General features: G+C 36.2%; 1 long non-coding RNA gene across 1 annotated transcript; it reads right to left on the reverse strand.

The window, feature by feature from the left end:
• Positions 1 to 5,521: 5,521 nt before the first annotated feature.
• Positions 5,522 to 6,540, reverse strand: LOC137579619 (uncharacterized). The gene is made up of 2 exons (XR_011032869.1): positions 6,013 to 6,540; positions 5,522 to 5,950 (listed from the first exon to the last, which is right to left on the reverse strand). It is a non-coding gene; the product is annotated as an uncharacterized lncRNA (long non-coding RNA).
• Positions 6,541 to 12,039: the final 5,499 nt, after the last annotated feature.

Genomic DNA, 12,039 nt, shown 5'->3' on the forward strand with positions numbered 1-12,039 from the left:
AACAAGGCAATCCTTATAAATAAGGTCTTCCAAAAGATTATTCATGCATCTTTGGAATGTTGCTGGGGCATTTTTAAGACCAAATGGCATACGTGTGTATTCGTAATGGCCATGTTTAGTTGAGAAAGCTGTTTTTGCAATAGATTCAGGATCCATTTGAATTTGATGAAATCCCTTAGCTAAATCAATGGTGGTAAAGTATTGGCATTTTCCTAGTTTGTCGAGAATTTCGTCCATGACTGGAATTGGAAATTTGTCGTCTATTGTGACTTCATTTAGATTTCGATAGTCAATGACTAATCTGAATTTTTGTTTCTTGGAAGCATCTCCTTTTTTTTGGGACGATCCAAATGGGTGAACAGTAGGGGGAGTTCGATTTTCGAATGATACCCTGTTCAATCATTTCATTTATTTGTTTGTTGACTTCCATATCAAATGTTTGGGGATATTTGTATGGTCGTTTATAGATTGGGTCCTCATGTTTTGTATGAATAGAGTGCTTTATTGTACTCGTGAAAGTCAAATTTTCACCTTCGCGATACTGAATGTCACTGAATTCGTACAAGACCTTTTTTAATTTTTGAGTTTCTTCGTTGTTTAAATGGTCGAGTCTATACTCATTGCTTTCTATTATTTCGTTTTCAATCGCAAAATTTGTTTCCGGGTCTCTTTCTGTGGGTGGGTCCAAAACTTCTATGTTTTGTTCTTCTTCTATTTCTTCAACATCTCTAAAGTAAAATGTATAGTTTCCTAATTTTGCGTATTCTTCTTCATAATTTATTTGTGCTTTGCAGGCTTTTAGGAAGGTTCTGCCTATCAACATGTCGTATTTATTTGAAAATTTATGGATATAAAATTTTTGTTCTGTCGGACAAAGTTTGCTGGGTGCAAGGAAAATAATTTCTTTTAGTTCTACTGCTCCTTCAATCATGTGAATTTTGGAATCTCCTAAATAGGTTTTGAAATTAAAAAAGTTTTCGGACATTATATTGATTGAAGAGCCTGAATCGACTACACATCTCAAAGGTTTATTGTTCATTATTATTCTGATGAAGGACTTGTCTTTATCTCTTCTTCCGATTGATCCGAGGCATTCTGATGAAAATTTTCGGATGTATCCATTTTGCTAATTCCACTATTACTTTCTCTTTGCCTTTTTGTAGGCTGGTTTGCTACATTATTCTTTGAATAGTTGTTTTGCTGTTGATTATTCATTGGATTTTGAGCCCTGTCAATATTTAGTTTCTGTTGAAATTCTTGGAATAGTTTTTGGTTTGGTATTGTATCTGATTGCTTTGTTTGAGACGGAATTGTACTATTGGGTACAAAAGTTTTTCCACTTTTTTGATTCTGATTTTGGCTTTGATTTGACTTTCTTATTTCTGTTATACTATTTTCGTATAACCCTTCTCTTTGAGCTACTTGTTTCAATTTACTGATTGTGGTTATATCGTATCTAGCTAATGTCATGAATAGTCTATCGGGTAATTTTTTATTTATTACGTCTTTGATGGTGTTATTTAACGCGTTTGTATAGAGCGCGGTGTTATTCGCGTCGTTTTCTAGACTTAATTTGTTTGTTATAATGTAAGACTTATCTTCTAATTCGGTGACGAACTTACGAAGATTTCCTGTGTAGCTGGTGTTGTAGAGGCGTCGCAAAAGTTCCTCACAGGGGGTCTGCGTTTTTAATTCGTTGATAAGGAGTGTCCTTAGTTCCGGCCAGGTGTTAGATTGTCCGATTTGTGAGAGTCGTTGTGCTTCTCCGTTAAGCTGCATCTCGATAGCACTGAACAGTATGTTATGCTGCCTTATATCGTGGGTTGGATATAGGTGCATAATAAAATCGATCCTCCTTATAAACGACGTCAGATTTTCTGGAGCTCCATCGTAATTTGCCACTTGTCTTAATGAAGACAGTGCTTGGTTGAGGTGGGCTTCTGTGAGTTCTACAGCCATTGTATATCTTTTAAATTTTTTGATTTTTCTGGATTTTAGTGATGGTTTGTTTTGGGTTTTTTTTTTTTTTCTGTGTTTTAGTGATGGTTGTTTTGTTGATCTTCTGGGTTTTTTTTGTGGTGTTTTGTTTTGTTAATTTTCTGGGTTTTGGTTATGTTTTATTTTGGATTTTGGTTTTTTGTTCGCACACAAGTTGGCGGTTTTTGTTCCTCAATTGGATTTAATAGTTGTAACACACAGTTAATATTTTCGCGCACAGTTGGCGTAAATATTTTTTCTTTGGTTGCAACGCACAGTTGATACTTCCGCGCACAGTTGGCAGAAAGTATTTTTCACTGTTGTAGACTTTTGAGCACTACCCGTAAATTCTTGATGTCGGATCGGAAATTTATTTTGTAGTGATTATTCACTAATTCTATGTAACGCACAGATAACAGTTCTACACGTCGCACGGATAGAATAACAGTTCACTACAATAGTTATTCACCAGTTCTATGTAACACACGGATAACGATTCTATATGTAACACGGATAGAATAACTTTTTTTTTCCAATCCTACCGACTGCGCCAATTAAATATTCGATTTTCTCGATAAGGAAAAAAAAGATATTTTTCGTGAGTTAAGTAACGTACTTTATTATTTGAAAGGAAACTTAGAACTGACTACAAAAATGTCTTATGGTTATATTTATAGCTAAATTTGGGAGCCCTTTGGTGGCGTGGTTGATACTTCGACGATTTGATTGGTCCGACTTTAAATGCTGAGTTAGCGTTCTCACGCCTTTGGTTGTTAGGGGGGACAATTATTATTTCAAGTGTTCGATTGTTTATGTTAATTTTTATGGATTAGCGTTCATACGCTTTGGTTTTGAGGGGGACAATTGTTTACGTTATGATTTTTAGGGGCCGAAATTTTATATGTTAATTGGGTATTGGAGTCGGATATATGACTATATATGCTTTATAAGTACCCTCTGCAATTGTTTACGTTGATTTTTTTTAGACAATTGAGATCTGAAATTGTGAATTTCAAGTTTATATTTTGTAATCTGAAATGGGGAAATTTACTACCTGATGCTAACTTTAATACCCTGAATGACGAAAGCGTCAACGAAGAAGATGGTAATATTGAAGTTAACGATAATTATGTACAAGATGAAAGAGACAAATTCAACCCTTTAGTAGCCAAGACTTGCTTTAAATTTTCATAACGTTGAATATTCAATTAAAGCGTTTGATGGTTGGAAGATTCGACCCTTTCCATTGGAGTACAAATTAATGAATTCGATTATCTTGTAACCATAGTTTATTGGAATGATTTACAAATATTTATACATATTTGCAAAACTGTCATTAAAAGGATTACATATAAAAGCTTTTTGTTGCGAGCGAGCGAGGTATTTCTAACTGGTTAAAACTAAAAAACAATTACTTGTCGAAGACTTGCTATTAACGCGTAGAATTTTGTAAAAGTGTGAAAGTAGAAAATTAATCATGAATAATTGTAAAAAAGACAGCATCGAGTCTAAAACGGAAATTTCGGTGTTGATACACCGAATAATTTAAATACATTAAATGTCTACTAGATTGAATTAAATGCTGCAAGGCTAACGAAAATTACGCAAAGAACGAGGTACGCTAACTGTTTAAAACTATAAATGCAAATGTAAATGCATAAGTCGTCAAAAATGAATGTCCGAATCTTAGTCAAGGAGGATACCCCAATAGTACGTCACGTCCGCATGGATTCGGATTATAACTAGGTTTGTCGATATGCAATATGGGAGTGTAACCTTACTCTCCCGCAGCGGAGGCTAAAACAGTTACATACTCGTATGTAAACATTGATACATGGAAATATGTTTATACATAGGCATACCGTACCTCTGGCTGCATTGCTAGCAAAGCATTGTTACGCGATCTTGAAGCTTTACTTAACGGAATGTTTCAGAATCAAGGATCTTAATAGAAGCGTTGCATGCCTCAAATTCAATGAAGTGGCTCCCATATAAAATTCAAACTTAATACAATCTTGGATATCGACAATTGTTTCGTTTTTTTAACAGATTTTAAAATGCCAAAGATAAACAATGGAATGGGCAGCAAAATAGTATTTGTTTTAAAGGGATTTTGAGGTTCCAAACGGGTTTAAAGCGAGGGCCATACAGTCTTATTAATTTCTATGCCGTCTAAGAAGTGCTAGAGGTATAGAGGATCCGAAAATTGGAGTGTGGCCTGAAACTTTATTGAATTTAGGTTCCTAAAAAAGATGTCGAATATGGGCAGTAGATTATTCAAAGACGACATCCGATATTGGAGCCATTAATGAACAGGCTCGAGGTCTGGATGGATACGGAATTGAGTGCCAGGATGCGATCAAAGAACGCTCGGACCTGGAATCGGTTGGAAAATGGACTGGAGGCCACCATACATGGAAATTTTGCGAATCAGGCCGTTTGTGTTGAAGTTTATGTATATATTTTTATGTTGTGGAATATATTTTTTTATATTAAAGATGAGTTTTGAAATAACGCTGAAAAAGAAATTTCGGAATTTGAAATAATTTTTGGCTTAAAACAGTAAACAGATTTGTGTCCGCGAGAAAGTGCCTGATTCGCCGCGCTATAACCCAAATTTCGGATCCGATTGATGGAGCAGATGATCCAATTTCAATTTTGTGACTAGTCGTTGTTCATATGATTGTTTCTGGAAAAATGGATGTGCTAAGAAAACTTTTACTGTTTTTCGGTCACTCACACGACAAAAAAAGATGACTTGATAAATAAGCGAAATTACGGTAAAATCTTACTCCTACGGCTCTCTTTATATTTTTTACGGTTAGTTCACGTGTCTAAGTTTCATTTAAGAGCAGAACATTTACGGTAACAGAACCTCTAATGCCGTAAATAATTTAAAGAGTAATCTCTTAAAAAATGTAACAAGTTTACTAAAAACACAAACTCAACTTTTCTTACAAATATTTTGTACATTTGTACCTTTTTTTCACTACTACTATTCAAAACTGTACATTTGGAACATTTTTAATAATATATAATAAAAAAATAGGGATATTTGGTACTTTATGTTTGGGTCCTGTGGTTGTCCTTTTTCCGGAAATGCCCATATCTAGATTCATCAATACACAGACGAGGAAACGAGCTTCAATTAAAATGGTAAAAAAAAAACCAACAGCATCAGAACGAATCATCAACTTCAACTTCAACTCAAAACATCCGAAGTCGATGATAATGAATACAGCAAGAGGTTGTATACAACGGATGCTCAACGTATCGGACCATTTTTCATAAAAAAACAGAGGTAAAAATAAGACAAATTTTAAAGGATAAGGACGTTACTAATAACTCACACTAACCAAACAGGTTCCCTTTCGAAATGCTTATGCCGTCACAAAAATCCCCTGACAAATATGGAAAGACTTAGTAATAAGGTAGATACCGACCAACTACACGCTCATTTATACAGGCATTTATCTAGGGACAAAATCAGTGTATAGCTTCACGTTACAGAGTGCGGACGTGCAAAAATAAGTAGCTGATGTAATCACACTTAAATGTTAGTTTATTCTAAAATGGTGTTTGTTATAAACATTGCTCTACACAACTGTTAATTTTGGAAAAAACTAAATAATTTTTGGAATCCATAGACTCTTGTGCATAAAACATAGTTAAGATCTCAACTCGGTTCAAAGAGGATTTTTACATTGATATTTAGATAATATATGAAATATGAAATCTAAGTTAGTCTATTCGTGTATATCTTCCATCAGTGTGGCTTAATCCTTTCATTAACAACTTCGAAGCGATTTCATGTTGCCTTGATTTGTCATCATTAGTGTTCACGCCACTAAGTGAACAGCAGGGAGGGAGTGGTAGAAATGTTTTTCCAAAAGCGAATACGGTTACGCCGACCACCCGCACTTTTAACTCCAGTTTTACTTTAGCCCGAAACATATCGTGGGTGAATACTTGCCTGTAAATAATTCATCGTGTTTAAAACTAGGTTAAAATTAAATTCCGGCGCGTTTTAATTACTTGTACCAAATCGTTTTAGTATTTTGGGCCTTCTTTAGTTTATTTATCACAGTATCATCGGTGGACTAAACCTGTTTAGATACCTCTTGATCAGTATTGCTTGTCGAATGTAATGATATATATATGGAATCGGATTATTATGACTTATTCCATATTTCAGGCAATTTAACCTCATTGAAACCGTCTTCGACTTGTTTTGGAAATCTTTTGCTTGTCCTCGGTGATGATCTGCTGACTCCTTAGCTTGCGCTGAACTGGTGGTGCACTCAAGCGATTCTCAATTGTGGTCTCTCGCAAAGTTGCATGGTAGCAGCCGGTTTAAAGATCTTCGATTATGTAATTTTAAGCGAGAATTGTGTTGTAGTCCGCTTGGCATTGCGACTGAGCTTACAATTTCCACTGGGAGAGTGCGTCTACTTTTTGCCGGGGTATCATAATTAACTGCAGCAGATGATTTTTAATTTAATCAAAAACAACTTGTAAACCCAACGATCAAATCGCAAATGATCCTAAAGAGTACCCTTTATCAGCAAGGAATATTCTTCTGCCCATACGTGCGATGGAAACTCATCTTCAGTAATCAGAATTTCTGTATATGATCAAAATCCGTAGTGGTTGCCCATTTCACTTTTTTTCATCAGATTTATATATAACAGAGCTAAAAATAGGCCGGAACACAAGTCATTTAGATGCATATAATTTGAATTCAGTTTTCCATTTATTCACTCCAGATGCGCGCTAACTAAACGAAAATATAAACCAAATTTGATGTCTCTAGCTGTTATACTTTTTAAGAAAAATAGTTTTATGTGATTCTTTTATGTGATACATTTACATACTACATGAGTATACATACATACCAAATTCGGTGTCTCTAGCTCTTATAGCCTCCGAGATCTGCGTGTTCATACAGGACGGACGGACGGACAAACGGACAGAGGACGGACGGACTGATCAAGAATATATATTCTTTATAGAGTCGGAAAAGCTTTCTTCTGCCTGTTACATACATTTTGGAGACTTTAATATACCATTTCACCCTATGAGTGTATTGCATAAAAAGTCCGATTTGTTCAACTCGAGATCTGCTGAAGCAAATTTTATGGTTATTGATTTGTTGTATTTGTCTCTGCCCCGAATAGCAGAATACACCTTAAACACAATAAATAATTGCCGGAAATCCGTTAAAACAGTTAATTTTTTTTCGCCTAAACAAAGTTTTTGTTTTGTGCAGTGACATAATAAAACGAAGAAGGGCCTTTATTCGTGCTTCTCAAACAAGAGCACAGAGAAGCAGCCCTTGAAACGGTTAGGTTAGAAAGAAGAAATCTTCGAGCTTATCATACAGATGAACAGAGAAATAAACTTCGAAGAAGAAATGGTTCAAGTATAGATTGGAATTAAGCAGACTTTCTATATGATTGCACCAACGACTACAGCTTCCATCGATTGGTTTGTATTGGTGCTATGTCTTTGTCTGCCAGCATTTTGGCACATTGCTGTTCAAACGACTGGTTTGTGCTGCCTTAATGGTGAAGTAAAATTTCCATTATTGGTCCCACAACCAACACTAGAATGACGGAATTTTCTAGCAAACACTCAAAAATACAGTTAAACGTGAACGTGAATATGATCCGCATGAACTAATTCAATCAGTTTAATGGAATCTAGCAATGCTAAATCCAAAGCAGAGGGAAGTCTTTGATACACTGATTAATAAAAATTTTTTGATGGAAATTGTGGGCTTTTTTGGATGCCCCCGGTGAAACTAAGAAGACATTCCTCATGAACGTGCGAGATCCGAAATTGAGGTAGCAGTTGCTTCTTCTGAAATAGCGGCCTCATTGTTAGACGGATGCCGTACGGCTCACTCAGCGTTAAAATAACCAATAAACCTTCAAACTACTGAACAACCGACATGCAGCACTTCAAAACACTCTGCAATGGCCAAAGTTTCAGTAGCATGAAAAATCATCACATTGGACGAGTGCAGAATGGCACACAATTTTATCGTGCTTGAGTAAGTGTGCCCGTGTCCTCTCTATTATCGACTAAATTAATCAAAGGAAAATATGACGGCTCAATCGTTAAGTTGAACTTAAAATATATAACAACATAATGAGTGAGAAATAATATAGTGCTAAAACGCCCATTAAGATGAACAGATTTATGTAAAAAAATCAAAGAAACTAACATCGGCTATGCCGAAGTTTGTATACCCTTGCAGTCCTTGGTAATAATAATTTTACATGTTCAAAATTTGTTTTCTGCAACTCAATTCATCAATATACAAACAAAACAATTTTACTCTCATATTATCACATATGTAAATTTCATAGGATACTCGATTTTTATGAAAATGTTTCTTCTAGTTCTTCTAGAGCTATATTATATAGTGGTCCGATCCTTATTGTTTTCATACTTTTTTTTCCCGGGTAATAAAAAACCACAAAAAAAATTTCATCCCGATAGCTCTTAAGACGGCTGAGTAAAACGCGTACGCACAGACGGACGGACAGACGGACATGGCTATATCGACTCAGCTTCTCACGCTGATCTAGAATATATATACTTTATGGGGTCGGAAACGTCTCCTTCTGTGCGTTACAAACATCTGATCAATTTTATAATACCCTCTGCAAGGGTATAATGATTTTCTTTAGACAAATTGAGATCTGAAAGAATAAAACAAACGTGTTCTAAGAGTTTAACGCGGTTCCACGAATTTGTTAAACGTTTAACATTTCGACAAATTGTGAATTTCAAGTTTATATTTTGTAATCTGAAATGGGGAAATTTACTACCTGATGCTAACTGATTGGAATGATTTACAAATATTTATATTTGCAAAACTGTCATTAAGGGATTACATATAAAAGCTTTTTGTTGCGAGCGAGCGAGGTATTTCTAACTGGTTAAAACTAAAAAAGGCGCCTTCCAATGAATTCAAGTCGACTACGAACAGTGCTCAATTGCACGAAATGATGGCTGATCGGAAAATGAGGAAAAAAGCCATGTATTCAATCAAACAACCATTCGTAATTGACGGACAAGAAATTAAAATCAGTATTTTTAGTAATTGATCCACAATTTCTTGACGAAGACTTGCTATTAACGCGAAGAATTTTGTAAAAGTGTGAAAGTAAAAATAAATCATGAATAATTGTAAAAAACGTGACAGCATCGAGTTTGAAACGAAAATTTCGTTGTTGATAAGAATAATTTAAATACATTAAATGTCAACGAGATTGAATTAAATACTGAAGCTAACGTAAGCAATTACGCAAAGAACGAGGTACGCGAACTGATTTAAAACTATAAATGCAAATGTAAATGCAAAGTCGACAAACGTGAAAATGCGAATCGTAGTCAATGATAATACCCCAATATACTCACGTCCGCATGGATTCGGTTATAACGAACGTTGCTATGACTCGAGATGTCAACAAGTTGATGAATGGTTAAAGCAAGGTATATTCGAGCACTCCGAGTCAGAGTACAGAGGTCAATAGTCCTGGTAAAAAACGAGATGGATCTTCAAAACTATGTATCGAATATAGAAGGATCAACAAGGTAATATTACAAGACCATTTTCCTTTACCCTTAATCGAAGACCAACTGGACACATGGACAGTGAGCAGTGGAATGATATTCAGCACAATTGACTTGAAAAATGGATTCATCCATGTTGATTGTAACTTGTGTTCTATTTATCCGATCGGAAATTTCGGGATCTTATGTTTTATATCCAATACTATCACCTTAGCAAATTTCATGGGGATACTCCAATTCGTATGAAATTTTTTGAAAATGTTTCTTCTATCTGGTACTGCGAGATTCTCCAAGCTCGTTTTTCCATCGTATTGGAAGTAAAGTTGCCTGGGCCGTGGAGTATGCAGCTTTGCGGAATACAAATATCGTTTGGACATAGACCAAGTTCGTCGTCGGGGTCATCAGATTCCACTATATATGGTCTGCTGTTGACAAGATATTCTGCCTCCATAAAAATTGTTTGCAACGTTTCATCGCTGAGATTTGCGTTTACTGCTAAAATTGCTTCAATTGCCCGTTTAAAACAGCCTACTGGTCGCTCCCAACAACCTCCAAAATTTAATGCATTTGCTGGAATGAAATTCCAAATTATTTTAATATTTGCCATATTCTCTTTCAAGGCACATTCGTGCAGGTCCTCTAGGTCTTCTTGTAACTCTCGTGCTGCTCCGCGAAAATTCGTGCCATTGTCTGACCAGATGATTTGTATAGGTCCACGTCGAGCCATCGATCTACGAACTGCCATTATGCAGGAATCGGTGTCTAGGGAGTGGGCTTTCTCCACGTTGATTGCTCTTGTTGTCAGGCATGTGAATATTATTCGGTACCGCTTGCGGAGGTGTTTTAAGGCTCGAGTTCCTCTTTTTGCTTTGGTGTAAAATGTACCGAAGTAATCGACGGCTGTTGCTGTAAATGGTTTTTTGTGGGTGAAAAACCTTTCTTCGGGCAGAAATCACATTTTTGGTGTTTGTGGTTTTGCCTTATTACGTTTACTTCAAACACAAGCAAGAACAGATATATTACTACCTGTGTTCCGACATGTTGTGCGTCGACATGAGTTTTATTAATCAGCATCCGAGTAAATTTATGTTTGCCATCAAGAACAACTGGAAATTTTGGTATATGTCGATACCTCTTTTGCACGTTCTATTCTGCAATATGATATAACCTCACTCTCCCGCTGCGGCGGCATATACACATACATACTCTTATGTAAACATTTATACATTTATACATAAATATGTTTATACATAAGCATACCGTTCCTCTGCCTGCATTGCTAGCAAAGCAGCTACGCGGTCTTAGCTTTAATTAACAAATGTATCAGAATCAAGAATCATTGAATAAACTGAGCTCAAATGCAAAAGACATATTTGTGTCCCATATAAATATTCAAACTTAATACAATCTTGGATGATTATCCTACAATTGTTTCGTTTTTTTTTAACATATTTTAAAATGCCAAAAATAAACATAATCGTAAGGTAGAACTACAAATAACGAAGGACAATTCCTGTAGATTCAGTAAAGAAATGCTGAAATGGCAAACCGTTTTGACTGTTAAGCTATTCATGGAATCCGGGAAGGTTGGTGATCGTAAGGATATAATAATCAAATCTAAGTGTTCCTTTTCAGCAATTGGCTATGCAGCTGCCGATCTCAGCTACGATATATGACCTGAAGTCAGAACTTGAACAGCATCTAAAAAGTGCAATCGGAAATGTTGAAGATATCCGCATCAGGTGTTACGTTAGCGGAATCCGATCTCGTTACACAAGTAGCTGGTCTAGGCAACAAGAAACGCAGCAAGCCGGTGTTGTCATGCTATAACGGAAACAATATGGTGGGCTTAATACTGTTTTCTCTTAAAGCAGAGGATGTTGCGGTTCCGTTAGTCGATAACCAGGTGTCGGATTCTTCAGTCATTGATCTTTGCTCTGGGTCTAGCAGCGATTCCACATATGATTGCAAACGCGGTCTAAAGCGAAAGGGCAATACACGCGAAAATCCTATGCCTTCTAAGAAGTAAGCGCAAGGAATACAAGATCCGAATTAGATATAACAGAATATTCTGTCTATTAAATTTATGTTCAAAAATGATGTCGAATTTAGTGAGGAGAGTATTCCAAGCACGTCATCCGTTGGAGCCATAATAGAGGCTTGCGGTATGGGAGGCTGCGGGATTAAGTCCAGGACTAAACCAGTCGAATCCGAATCGGACCTGGAAATGGAGGAAAATGGACTGCGGCCACCATACATGGATATATTGCCAGAAAACAGGCCGTTTGTGCTGGTGGTCTCTTCAGTTTGCATGAAGGATTATTACCATCTTGAAGATTTCTTCGGCAGTTTCCAGGATTATAGAAGCGTTGCATGCCTCATTCAATGAAGTGGCTCCCGTAACGGAGTTCAATGGACGACTGTTCGAGGCAGCCGCTGATGAAAATACAATGGAATGGGTGGCAAGAAATATTT

The sequence above is a fragment of the Drosophila tropicalis genome, unplaced genomic scaffold, assembly GCF_018151085.1.
Source record: "Drosophila tropicalis isolate 14030-0801.00 unplaced genomic scaffold, ASM1815108v1 contig_717, whole genome shotgun sequence".
NCBI lineage: Eukaryota > Metazoa > Arthropoda > Insecta > Diptera > Drosophilidae > Drosophila > Drosophila tropicalis.